Below are 12,060 nucleotides of genomic sequence, written 5' to 3'. Positions count from 1 at the left end.
TGAATACTGCTGGTACTCTGGATACTCAGACTGTGCATACTGATACATCTGCTGTGTAACGTGCTGTGTTGCAGCAATAGGCTGCGGTGCGGTAACTGTCTGTGGTGCATTCTGTGGCTGAGGAGTCTGTGAAACTTGTTCTTGTCTAGGCGGACGTGGTCTTTCTTTAGTCTTACCGGTAGCTATGTTATGTTTCAGAACTGCACACTCGTTTATAAAATGACCTGGCTGTTTACAATAATTGCAGTTCCCTTTAACGGGAGCTGCAGGATGACTGGCTTGATTCGGACCCCTCTTCTGACTGTCTTGAGGAACAGATTGTGCAACTAGTACTTTCATTTTCGTGTCTTTCATACGTTTTCTCTCGTGTTCTTGTTCTTCCCTGATCCTATTCTGGTGGTATTGGAGCATCTGCAACATCTGGGACGGGGTATTAGCTTGCCAGGTACTTTCGACTTTCAAAACTCGATTTTTAATTTGTGGACTTGAATTCTCGACTAATTTAGTAACAAAAAGGTGAGGGTATGACTCACTACTTGTCTTGAGGCCACTGTTGATGCTAAAACATTTCTCAAATCTAGAATAAAAATCACTAATATCTTCGTCTTGTTTCTGTTTACAGGCTGAGATTGCATCCCAGTCTTCTTTTCTAGTTGTCAATAATCTAGGTAAAATTTGTATTAATAATTCTGGTAATTCTTTACATTTATCTCCAAGACCGGTACCTGGTACTCGTGCCTTGTCTTCAGCTTCTAGAACTGCCCAATCGATCTTTTTCTCTCCCACCTCCCATTCTTTTTCCTTGAGCTTTTCATACACCCCTGCGGGCAGCAGAACCTTTAACATTTTAATTATATCTGGATACGTGTATTCTCCCATACGTAGCATGTCTTTTAATTCTCTATGGAACCCTGCTGGATCTTTATCATGACAGGGAATTAATTTCTTCATCTCTAGGAGTTCCATCTTTGTAATCGGAGTGTAAACAAACACTCGTTCTAGTTCGCCACCCGTTCCTCTGACTGGGTGGACTTCTCGTAACGGATTCTGTCTCTCCATATAAAATGGTTTACTTTCGGGGGGTGAGACATGAACAAAACGCGGATTCAAAAACGTTCTATATTTGTGACGCTGTTCTAGAATGACACTAATTAAGTCGGTACCTAAACCTTTCCATCTATACTGGAGTAACTCGTTCAGGATATCATGTAATGGGCCTGGATCAGAGTGCTGACCCTCATACAATGTAATGAGGTGCTGAATCATATACATACCCGCCAGTCGTTGCTCGGCTGGGGGCATTTTCAGAAACATTTGTGCCACTATTTCGTCTGGAAAAGTGGTAGAATCAGTAATCCATCGGACTGCTGATCGGGCTCGTTCTTGTTCATGCATGGTACTTAACTCACTGTAACCGATTCGTGATTTCAGAATGTGATCGGTAGCTTGAAACACTTGTTCTAGAGAACCTTATTCTGGTGCTGGATGATGGAAAATAGACTTGTGTTCTAGGCGTAAATGGCGATCTGAAAATCTAGATTTTCCTACATACGCTATTCTGTCAGGATTCTCGTCGTCTAACTCTTCAGGATCAGAGTTACTTTCTTTCTCGCTTACTTGTGCTGCTTTACGCTGTTCGTGTAACTTTATTATTTCTTTACGGATTTTCTTGTACATACTCTCCATAGCACCGATGGTCTTGTGCTTACCCTCGGCTATATTATCACTCCACCTTGTCAGGGTTTTCATTTCAGCCGGATCTTTAGACGGGTGATCTTGTTCTCTTATTAGACAATTGATCAGAAACTTTAATATCATGAGCTGGGTCTCAGCTTTCCTTTGAGACATGGCCTCGCCAATGCTTTCTGGATCATCCCCTGTACGGATGAAGCGATATATTCTGTCTAGATCTTCTTTCATATTCGGTAAGGTGACTAGATACTCGGCCACCTTTCTTACACGGAATGAATATAAAACCATATTATCCTCGCCTGGGACTGGATCATAGCCGCATTCGGCAAGGGATTTTCTTATTTCTGCTACAGTCTGATGTCTGGGCGTACGTTGTGATGCTTGTATATGTAATTCGGCTGTCGTTAAACGCTTGTGTGGCGGCGGGGTTTGAGGAGTACCTCCCCCTGCGGCCCCTAAACTAGAGTCGTCTACTGAGGCTCTTCGTCCTGGCAGAGTGGGAAATGGAAATGTAGGCTGGACTTGTATGGCGGGCTGGACCGGGGGTACCGTAACAGGTACTCCGGTGTCTGGAGGAGCGGGAAGTGCCTGATTTACAGGGACTGGCGGAGCGCGAACAGGATTTGCATATTCTGGGACTGTGTCGTCCAAATAGGACGAAATAAAAATATCAGCTGCGGTCGGTTTGTGACGCAGCTTGGTCGGAACTAATGGTGGCGGGAAATTACTGGATGCCTCTGGGGTCGCTTTTGGCAAGCCCTCGGCAAGGAGAGGATACATACCCCTAATAAGGGCATGCCTCTGTCTGTCTGACTGTTCGGCTTTGACTTGTTCACCTATCTCGATTAGTTCTTTTTCATGGGCTCATTCCAAGGATTCTCTACTTAATTCCGACTTTCTGATTTCTTTTTCAGTTCTTTTATGAGCTTCTTTGCGCCATAACTCGATGGCATCTTTCTGTGACTGTCTGGCTTTCTTTTTCCATAATGCCTCTTCTACTCGCATGATGCACTCGGCATCCCATGTACCCGATACGGGCCATCTATACTTGTCTTCTAACTGTTTGGTATACTCTACCCATAAATCTAGATACAGTATGGCGCTTATGCCATGCTTCTGATACATAAAATGACCTGGACTGTCCCTAGGCGGGACAGGAACTGCTGCTTCCAGCAGACCCTTTCTAGTTTTTAACTGGCGTAACTTAGAAAACAAGGGCATGACTGGACTGTAATCTAGACACAATACAATACACAATGAACACGATACTTATTCCCCATTCATACCACGACATTAAAATACATGAAGAACATTTAAAAATAACAGTTCGAACAGAATACTACCTGGAATACGGAACACAGAATACATGAATTTTCTCGAGAACAGAACTGACTAGAACAGGAACTAGATGCACTGCTAAAACAGTACGAAACTTACTGGTCTCATAAAGAGACACGTCAGGACCCGCATCCACCGAAGTGGACACTTCGTTTGTGGGTCTGTGTACCACCAACCCACGGACCAGAGTCAATTAAATTGACCCTGTCTAGATACTACCCCAGTAACGGTACTCACCGGGCAGCAAGAACGGAAGGCCTCAGACTGGACGGGACTGCCTCGACGTCGGACGGACGAACTTCGGACTTCTGTTACGGGTGGGCCTCCGGATACCTCGGACCTTGGACTCTCGGCTTGGGCTCTGGTCGGGACTCACCGCGTTCCTCCACCGTCTCGTCTGGATGCTGGACCGCCTCCTCCGTCTCCTCCGTGGGCCTGAGGGATACTTGAAGCAGAAATATCTGCCGGTGCGCAGAAGAGTTCCGTCACGACTGCAGAGGGTCAGGGGGTCGGCGTGGCTTCACCGACGCGTGGGGAAAGGGCAAGTCCCTGTTCGGGCGCCATTATGTGGTAAATAAATAAATAATACCCTATTTTTGAATGCATAAATGAATAACAGATAGCTCAATAAATAAGAGTCAAGATTCGAGGTAGTAGGAGTTTTTTGCAGGTTTAATACAGCAATACAGGATGGCAAGGCCCAGCAGCGCTGCCGGGGTCAGGATCGGGACAAGGGGAACAACTTTTTAATAACAGTGCATGAGCATATATACATAACGCAAACACATAGCATTACATTGCAATAGGCGTAGCAGTGGGTGGAGCAAAAGGCGTGACACGTAGCAGTCGCGAAAGATAAGGGTGAAAAGAGGTGTAACAGGGCGTATACATAGACATGTGATGCAAACGTAACAGAATATGTCATGAATGGGGCGGAAACCATGGAGGGGGCTACCTGAGGAGCCGGGACCTCTAACCTGATGGTGCGCGCAAACTAGCAATGACGTGTTACTAGGAGAAGCTGGGGCTATGAACTCTGTGCTAGGAGCAGAGACTGAAGTCTGGAGAGTCAGGGCGACATGTACCTAAACAGCATCTAGTATCTGATGTTTAGAGAACATGTTGATATAAACTAGAAGTCAGGAGGGGAAAGGCTAACTTGATTCTAAGACTGGACCATGCATTATTCTACATGTAGTGCATGATGAAGAATATTAAATGACCATTAAATGCAGTATTTCTCTAACGTGGAGACGTGAAGGCTAGACAATGACGGAAACTATCGATGCGATTCAGTAGCTTTAGGAATGCAGAGAAGGAGGACTGAACTGATAACTGGAATCATAACATATTCTTGGCAGACTCAGAGGCAGAGCCAGGGTGAGCCGGGCACTGCAAGGCAGGAAGTAAGTGAAGGGTCGAGGATACAGGTGGGGGCTGTATCGCTCCTCAGCGAGGCTTCAGGAGACAGGAGCTGAATCTGGTGTCCAGGCCCTTTTGAGGCCTAGAAACGGGGACTTTTCAATAGAATAACGTGCACACTGAGAAACGTGGCAACGTAGCTTTACATAGGCCTGATATTCGTAGTATTCACGAGAACTGGAAACTGGCATACTAGAGGTGGACACAACTGTAATTGCGTCATTAATCGAACATAGGGAATGCATATGCATATTTAATCATGCACACATAACATATGATGGATGACACGTAGGGACACAGAACATGGCAAAATTTACTTTTCCACAAGTCAGTCAGTGAGAGCGAGATTGAGAGTCAGTCAGTCAGTGAGAGAGAGAGAGAGAAAGACAGTCAGTCAGTGAGAGAGAGAGTGAGAGACTCAGTCAGTCAGTGAGAGAGTCAGTCAGTCAGTTAGAAAGTCAGTCAGTCAGTCAGTGAGAGAGAGAGAGTCAGAGTGAGAGACTCAGTGAGAGTCAGCCAGTGAGAGTGAGAGAGCCAGTCTGTCAGTGAGAGAGAAAGTAAGAGACGCAGTCAGTCAGTGAGAGTCAGTTAGTCATTTAGTCAGTCAGTTGGAGAGAGAGTGAGAGAGTCAGTCAGTCAGTGAGTGAGAGAGTCAGTCAGTGAATAAGTCAGTCACTGAGAGAGTGAGTCAGTCAGTTAGCGAGACATAGTGAGAGAGTCAGTCAGTGATAGAGAGAGTCAGTCAGTGAGAGAGAGTGAGAAAGCCAGTGAGAGAGAGAGAGAGAGTTAGTCAATGAGAGAGTCAGAGAGTCAGTCAGTGAAAGAGAGTCAAAATCTGTCACTGAGAGAGAGTTAGTCAGTCAGTCAGTGAGAGAGTCAGTCAGTCAATGAGAGAGAGAGTGAGAGAGTCAGTCAGTCAGTGAGAGAGTAAGTTAGTCAGTGAGAGAGAGAGTGAGAGAGTCATTCAGTCATTTAATGAGAGTCAGTCCATCAGTCAGTGAGAGAGATTGAGAGAGTCAGTCAGTGAGAGAGATTGAGAGAGTCAGTCAGCAAGAGAGAGAGAGTGAGAGAGTCAGTCAATCAGTGAGTCAGTTAGTCAGTGAATCATTTAGTCAGTCAGTCAGTGAGAGAGTCACCCCAGTCAGTCAGTGAGAGACAGTCAGTTAGTGAAAGAGAGAGATCGTCAGGCAGTCAGTCAGTCAGTCAGTGAGAGAGTCAGTCAGTGAGAGAGAGACAGAGTGAGAGAGTCAGTCAGTGTGAGAGAGAGTGAGAGAGTCAGTCATTTAGTCAGTCGGTCAGTCAGTGAGAGAGAGAGAGAGAGAAAGTCAGTCAGTCAGTGAGAGAGAGAGTGAGAGCCTCAGTCAGTCAGTGAGAGAGTCAGTCAGTGAGTCAGTTAGAAAGTCAGTGAGTCAGTCAGTGAGAGAGTCAGTCAGTGAATGAGTCAGTCATTGAGAGAGTGAGTCAGTCAGTTAGTGAGACATAGTGAGAGAGTCAGTCAGTGAGAGAGAGAGTCAGTCAGTGAGAGAGAGAGAGTGAGAAAGTCAGTGAGAGAGAGAGTTAGTCAGTGAGAGGGTCAGAGAGTCAGTCAGTGAGAGAGAGTCGAAATCTGTCACTGAGAGAGAGTTAGTCAGTCAGTCAGTGAGAGAGTCAGTCAGTCAGTTAATGAGAGTCAGTCCATCAGTCAGTGAGAGAGAATGAGAGAGTCAGTCAGTGAGAGAGATTGAGAGAGTCAGTCAGCAAGAGAGAGAGTGAGAGAGTCAGTCAGTCAGTGAGAGAGAGAGTGAGAGAGTCAGTCAGTCAGTGAGACAGAGTCAGTCAATCAGTGAGTCAGTTAGTCAGTGAATCACTTAGTCAGACAGTCAGTTAGTGAAAGAGAGAGATCGTCAGGCAGTCAGTCAGTCAGTCAGTGAGAGAGAGTCAGTCAGTGAGAGAGAGACAGAGTGAGAGAGTCAGTCAGTGTGAGAGAGAGTGAGAAAGTCAGTCATTTAGTCAGTCGGTCAGTCAGTGAGAGAGAGAGAGAAAGTCAGTCAGTCAGTGAGAGAGAGAGTGAGAGCCTCAGTCAGTCAGTGAGAGAGTCAGTCAGTGAGTCAGTTAGAAAGTCAGTGAGTCAGTCAGTGAGAGAGAGTCAGAGTGAGAGACTCAGTGAGAGTCAGTCAGTGAGAGAGTGAGAGAGCCAGTCAGTCAGTGAGAGAGAGAGTAATAGACGCAGTCAGTCAGTGAGAGTCAGTCAGTCATTTAGTCAGTCAGTGAGGGAGAGAGTGAGAGAGTCAGTCAGTCAGTCAGTGAGAGAGTCAGTCAGTGAATGAGTCAGTCATTGAGAGAGTGAGTCAGTAAGTTAGTGAGACATAGTGAGAGAGTCAGTCAGTGATAGAGAGAGTCAGTCAGTGAGAGAGAGAGTGAGAAAGTCAGTGAGAGAGAGAGTTAGTCAGTGAGAGAGTCAGAGAGTCAGTCAGTGAGAGAGAGTCGAAATCTGTCACTGAGAGAGAGTTAGTCAGTCAGTCAGTGAGAGAGTCAGTCAGTCAGTTAATGAGAGTCAGTCCATCAGTCAGTGAGAGAGAATGAGAGAGTCAGTCAGTGAGAGAGATTGAGAGAGTCAGTCAGCAAGAGAGAGAGTGAGAGAGTCAGTCAGTCAGTGAGAGAGAGAGTGAGAGAGTCAGTCAGTCAGTGAGACAGAGTCAGTCAGTCAGTGAGAGAGTCAGTCAGTGAGATAGAGACAGAGTGAGAGAGTCAGTCAGTGTGAGAGAGAGTGAGAGAGTCAGTCATTTAGTCAGTCGGTCAGTCAGTGAGAGAGAGAGAGAAAGTCAGTCAGTCAGTGAGAGAGAGAGTGAGAGCCTCAGTCAGTCAGTGAGAGAGTCAGTCAGTGAGTCAGTTAGAAAGTCAGTGAGTCAGTCAGTGAGAGAGAGTCAGAGTGAGAGACTCAGTGAGAGTCAGTCAGTGAGAGAGTGAGAGAGCCAGTCAGTCAGTGAGAGAGAGAGTAAAGACGCAGTCAGTCAGTGAGAGTCAGTCAGTCATTTAGTCAGTCTGTGAGGGAGAGAGTGAGAGAGTTAGTCAGTCAGTCAGTGAGAGAGTCAGTCAGTCAGTTAATGAGAGTCAGTCCATCAGTCAGTGAGAGAGAATGAGAGAGTCAGTCAGTGAGAGAGATTGAGAGAGTCAGTCAGCAAGACAGAGAGTGAGAGAGTCAGTTAGTCAGTGAGAGAGAGAGAATCAGTCGATCATTGAATCAGTTATTCAGTGAATCAGTTAGTCAGTCAGTGAGAGAGTCACCCCAGTCAGGCAGTGAGAGACAATCAGTCAGTCAGTGTGAGAGAGAGTGAGAGAGTCAGTCATTTTGTCAGTCGGTCAGTCAGTGAGAGAGAGTGAATCAGTCAGTCAGTGAGAGAGTCAGTGAGTCAGTTAGTGAGACAGTTAGTCAGTCAGTGAGAGAGTCAGTCAGAGAGAGAGAATGAGAGTCAGTCAGTCAGAGAGTCAGTGAGAGAATGAGAGTCAGCCAGTCAGTCAGTGAGAGTGGGATTGGGAGAGTGAGTTAGTCAGTCAGAGAGAGAGTCAGTCAGTTAGTCAGTTAGTCAGTCAGTTAGTCAGTGAGAGTCAGTCAGTGAGTCAGTCAGTCAGTGAGAGAGTCAGTCATTCAATGAGAGCATCATTCAGTGAGAGAGAGAGAGAGTGAGAGAGTCAGTCAGTCAGTGAGAGAGAGTGATAGAGACAGTCAGTCAGTTAGTCAGTCAGAGTGTCAGTGAGACTCAGTTAGTCAGTCAGAGAGTGAGAGAGTCAGTCAGTCAGTCAGTAAGTCAGTGAGAGAGAGAGAGAGATCAATCCAGTCAGTCAGTGAGAGAGTGAGAGTCTGTCAGTCAGTCAGAGAGTTAGTGAGAGAGTCAGTCAGTCAATAAGAGAGTCAGTCAGTTAGTGAGAGAGAGAGAGATCAAGAGAGTGAGTTAGTCAGTCAGTGAAGAGAGAGTCAGTCAGTCAGTGGGAGAGTGAGAGTCAGTCAGTCATTGAGAGTCAGCCAGTCAGTGAGAGAGAGAGTGAGAGAGTCAGTCAGTGAGAGTGTGAGAGTCAGTCAGTTAGTCAGTCAGAGAGTCAGTGAGAGTCAGTCAGTCAGAGAGTGAGAGTCAGTCAGTCAGTTAGTAAGAGAGAGATTGAGAGTCAGTCAGTCAGTCAGTGAGTAAGTCAAAGAGAGTCAGTCAGTCAGTGAGAGAGTTAGTCAGTCAGTCAGTGAGCGAGTCAGTCAGTCAGTGAGAGAGTCAGTCAGTGAGAGAGAGTCAGAGAGTCTGTGAGTGTCAGTAAGTCAGTCAGTGATAGAGTGAGAGAGTCAGTCAGTGAGAGAGAGATTGAGAGAGTCAGTCAGTCAGAGAGAGAGTGAGAGTCAGGCAGTCAGTCAGAGAGTCAGTAAGAGAGTCAGTCAGTCAGTGAGAGAGTGAGAGTCAGTCAATCAGTGAGAGAGAGATTGAGAGAGTGAGCTAGTCAGTCAGTGAGAGAGAGAGTGAGTCAGTCAGTGAGTCAGTCAGTCAGTGAGAGAGTCAGTCAGTCAGTCAGTGAGCGAGTCAGTCAGTCAGTGAGAGAGTCAGTCAGTGAGAGAGAGTCAGAGAGTCTGTGAGTGTCAGTAAGTCAGTCAGTGATAGAGTGAGAGAGTCAGTCAGTGAGAGAGAGAGTGAGTCAGTCAGTGAGTCAGTCAGTCAGTGAGAGAGTCAGTCAGTCAGATAGAGAGTCAATCAGTGAGAGAGTAAGAGAGAGTCAGTCAGTCAGTGAGAGAGAGTGAGAGAGTCAGTCAGTCAGTCAGTGAGAGAGAGTGAGAGAGTCGGTCAGTCAGTTAGTCAGTCAGAGAGTCAGTCTGAGAGTCAGTGAGAGTCAGTCAGTCAGAGAGTGAGAGAGTCAGACAGTCAGTCAGTGAGAGAGCGATTGAGAGCCAGTCAGTCAGTCAGAGAGAGAGCGATTGAGACTCAGTCAGTCAGTCAGTGAGAGTCAGTGAGTCAGTCAGTCAGTGAGAGAGTCAGTCAGTCAGTGAGAGTGTCAGTCAGTCAGAGAGAGTGAGAGAGTCAGTCAGTCAGTTAGTCAGTCAGAGAGTCAGTCAGAGAGTCAGTGAGAGTCAGTCAGTGAGAGAGTCAGTCAGTCAGTGAGAGAGAGCGAGAGAGTCAGTCAGTCAATCAGTGAGAGTGTCAGTCAGTGCAAGAGAGTGAGAGAGTCAGTCAGTCAGTTAGTCAGTCAGAGAGTCAGTCAGTCAGTGAAAGAGTCAGTCAGTGAGAGTGTAAGAGAGAGTCAGTCAGTCAGTCAGTGAGAGTCAGTCATTGAGTCAGTCAGTGGTGGAGTGTAGGGCACATTATGAAAGGGCCATTAAACAGCATAAGACCAGGCTTCAGAATCAGGCATGGGAGTCTCTAAAAGATGCTGCAGAGCGCAGGGATACGAACGAATTCTGGAGAGTAATTAATGATCCTTGCTTCCAGGAATCAAATATGTCAAAGGTGGCCTGTCATATTCTCCTGGAATTGTGGGAGGTGCATTTTAAAGGCCTGTACAATTGTGCTGGCTCGGAAGACTCAATGAGCCCAGATGTAGAAAATGCAAGCAGCAAGCAGATCATCTTTTCCCTAGGAGAGATCAAAGCAGGAATAGACGGGCTGACCTGTAACAAGGCCCCAGGCCCCAATGGGATCCCGCCAGATGTCTTTAAGAGCCAGGCAGACCTCTGGGCCCCCATACTCACAAGAGTTCTTAATACAGCAGTGGAAGCAGGGATGTCGAGGTCACAGTCCTTGGCCACTATAGTCCCGATTTTTAAAAAGGGAAATAGGAGCGACCGACAATGTTACCGTCCAATCTCGTTAATAGACGTGATTGTGAAAGTCCTGGGAAGGGTTATCCTTAACCGCGATTGGGCGGAGGAACATGATATCATTTCGGACACCCTGTATGGGTTTAGAAATGGCAGATCCACAACAGACCAATGCCTTAATCTATACCACCTGGTGGGCAAGTACACCGTGGCAATTAAGGGGACAGTGTACTTGGCCTTTATGGACCTGTCGGCAGCCTTTGACCAGGTGAATCGGAGGAAACTGTGGGAATGTTTGGGGCAGCTCGGTGTAGACCCAGGTGTGATAAATATCTTGAGAGTGCTCCACCGGAACACTGCTGCACAGGTCAGATTTAATGAAGAGGGGAACACAACTAATCTCTTCCCTTGTTCAAGAGGTGTGAGGCAGGGATGCATTCTGGCGCCTTTTCTATTCACATTATAACTAAATGGACTGGACAAGGCGCTACGAGACCTAGGGGTGGACTGTCCGCGTATAGGTAGGAGAGGCATACCCGTCCTACTATACGCGGATGATGCGGTACTCCTGGCCCGCACAGCTCGGGGACTACAGTCCCATATTGACGGCTTTGTGAGCTTCATGGAGGATATAGACCTAACACCCAATCTTACTAAAACCTATATTATTGAAACAGGGAAAAGACCGTCCAAGAATTTTACCTTTACAATTGGGTCTCACAAATTAGAAAAAGTGCAGGCTTTTAATTACTTAGGGATTTTATTTGACAATCACCTTAGTTTTAAAACACTGATAAATGACAAATGTAGATCCCAAATTAGCTCGGTGGACTCAATCATGAATTTTGCAAAAAGACTAGGCCGCTGGTCACCAAAGGAAATCACGCACTTGTACACCTCAGTATGCTGTGCTAGGACCTTGTATGGAAGCGAGGAATGGGGTTTTAGAGACATCTCGTTGCTCCAAAACGAGGAAAATAAATTCCTGAGAAGGGTTCTGCAGGTACCACAAAGCACGCCTTCCCATATTGTTCATGAGGAGTTAGGCCTTTCTAATATTAGTGACAGGCTAAGACTAAAACCCATAACCCGTTGGATTAAAATATGGACGAACCCTGAGGCCACTCTAAGCAGGCAAATACTATCGGACTGTATTGCCCTGGACAGAGGACTAACGATTCCTTGGCTTAAATATGTAAGGAATACCCTGAAAGGGCTGGGCTATGCTAAGTATTTTGATGAACCTGCTAAACTCAGACCTAAAGACAAGGGTATCATAAAGATGGAATTCATAAGGCAAACAGCATCGGAAAGGGAGGACAGAGAACTGATGAAATCCTTGGTGAGAGCCCACTTGCTAACCAAACCAACCCCAAGAATGGAATTTTATCTGTCCAACATGTACAATAAACACAACAGATTCCTAATGACCAGATTCAGATTGAATCTCCTGCACCACATTTTATCGGTTCCAGCAGGGTACACACCAGATATCGACATAAAGGGACCCTGCGGCTGCGACCAGTGGTCTCCGCAGGACACTCTTCATTTTGTTTTAGTATGCCCCTTTTATGCGTACCCCAGGACATTGTTTTTAAAACCGATTTTAAGGCAAGCCAGATTCAACCAGGCAAAGGTGGCACTACTGTTTTTGAAACTGTCAGCAGATCCTCTAACATTGTTTAGTATGGTAAACTTCTTGAGATCGGCAGTGAGACTAAGGAATACTAGAGGTGATGAATAATTGTCCTTGATCATCTCTTGTGATAGAAGGGTTGGTTGCACTAAAATGGCCCAGGATTCTGTTTTTATTGTACACATTGTTCTTAACCGGGCTTTTA

This window comes from Lissotriton helveticus, chromosome 7 (assembly GCF_964261635.1).
Source record: "Lissotriton helveticus chromosome 7, aLisHel1.1, whole genome shotgun sequence".
Taxonomy (NCBI): domain Eukaryota; kingdom Metazoa; phylum Chordata; class Amphibia; order Caudata; family Salamandridae; genus Lissotriton; species Lissotriton helveticus.
This window is presented reverse-complemented; position numbering follows the sequence as displayed.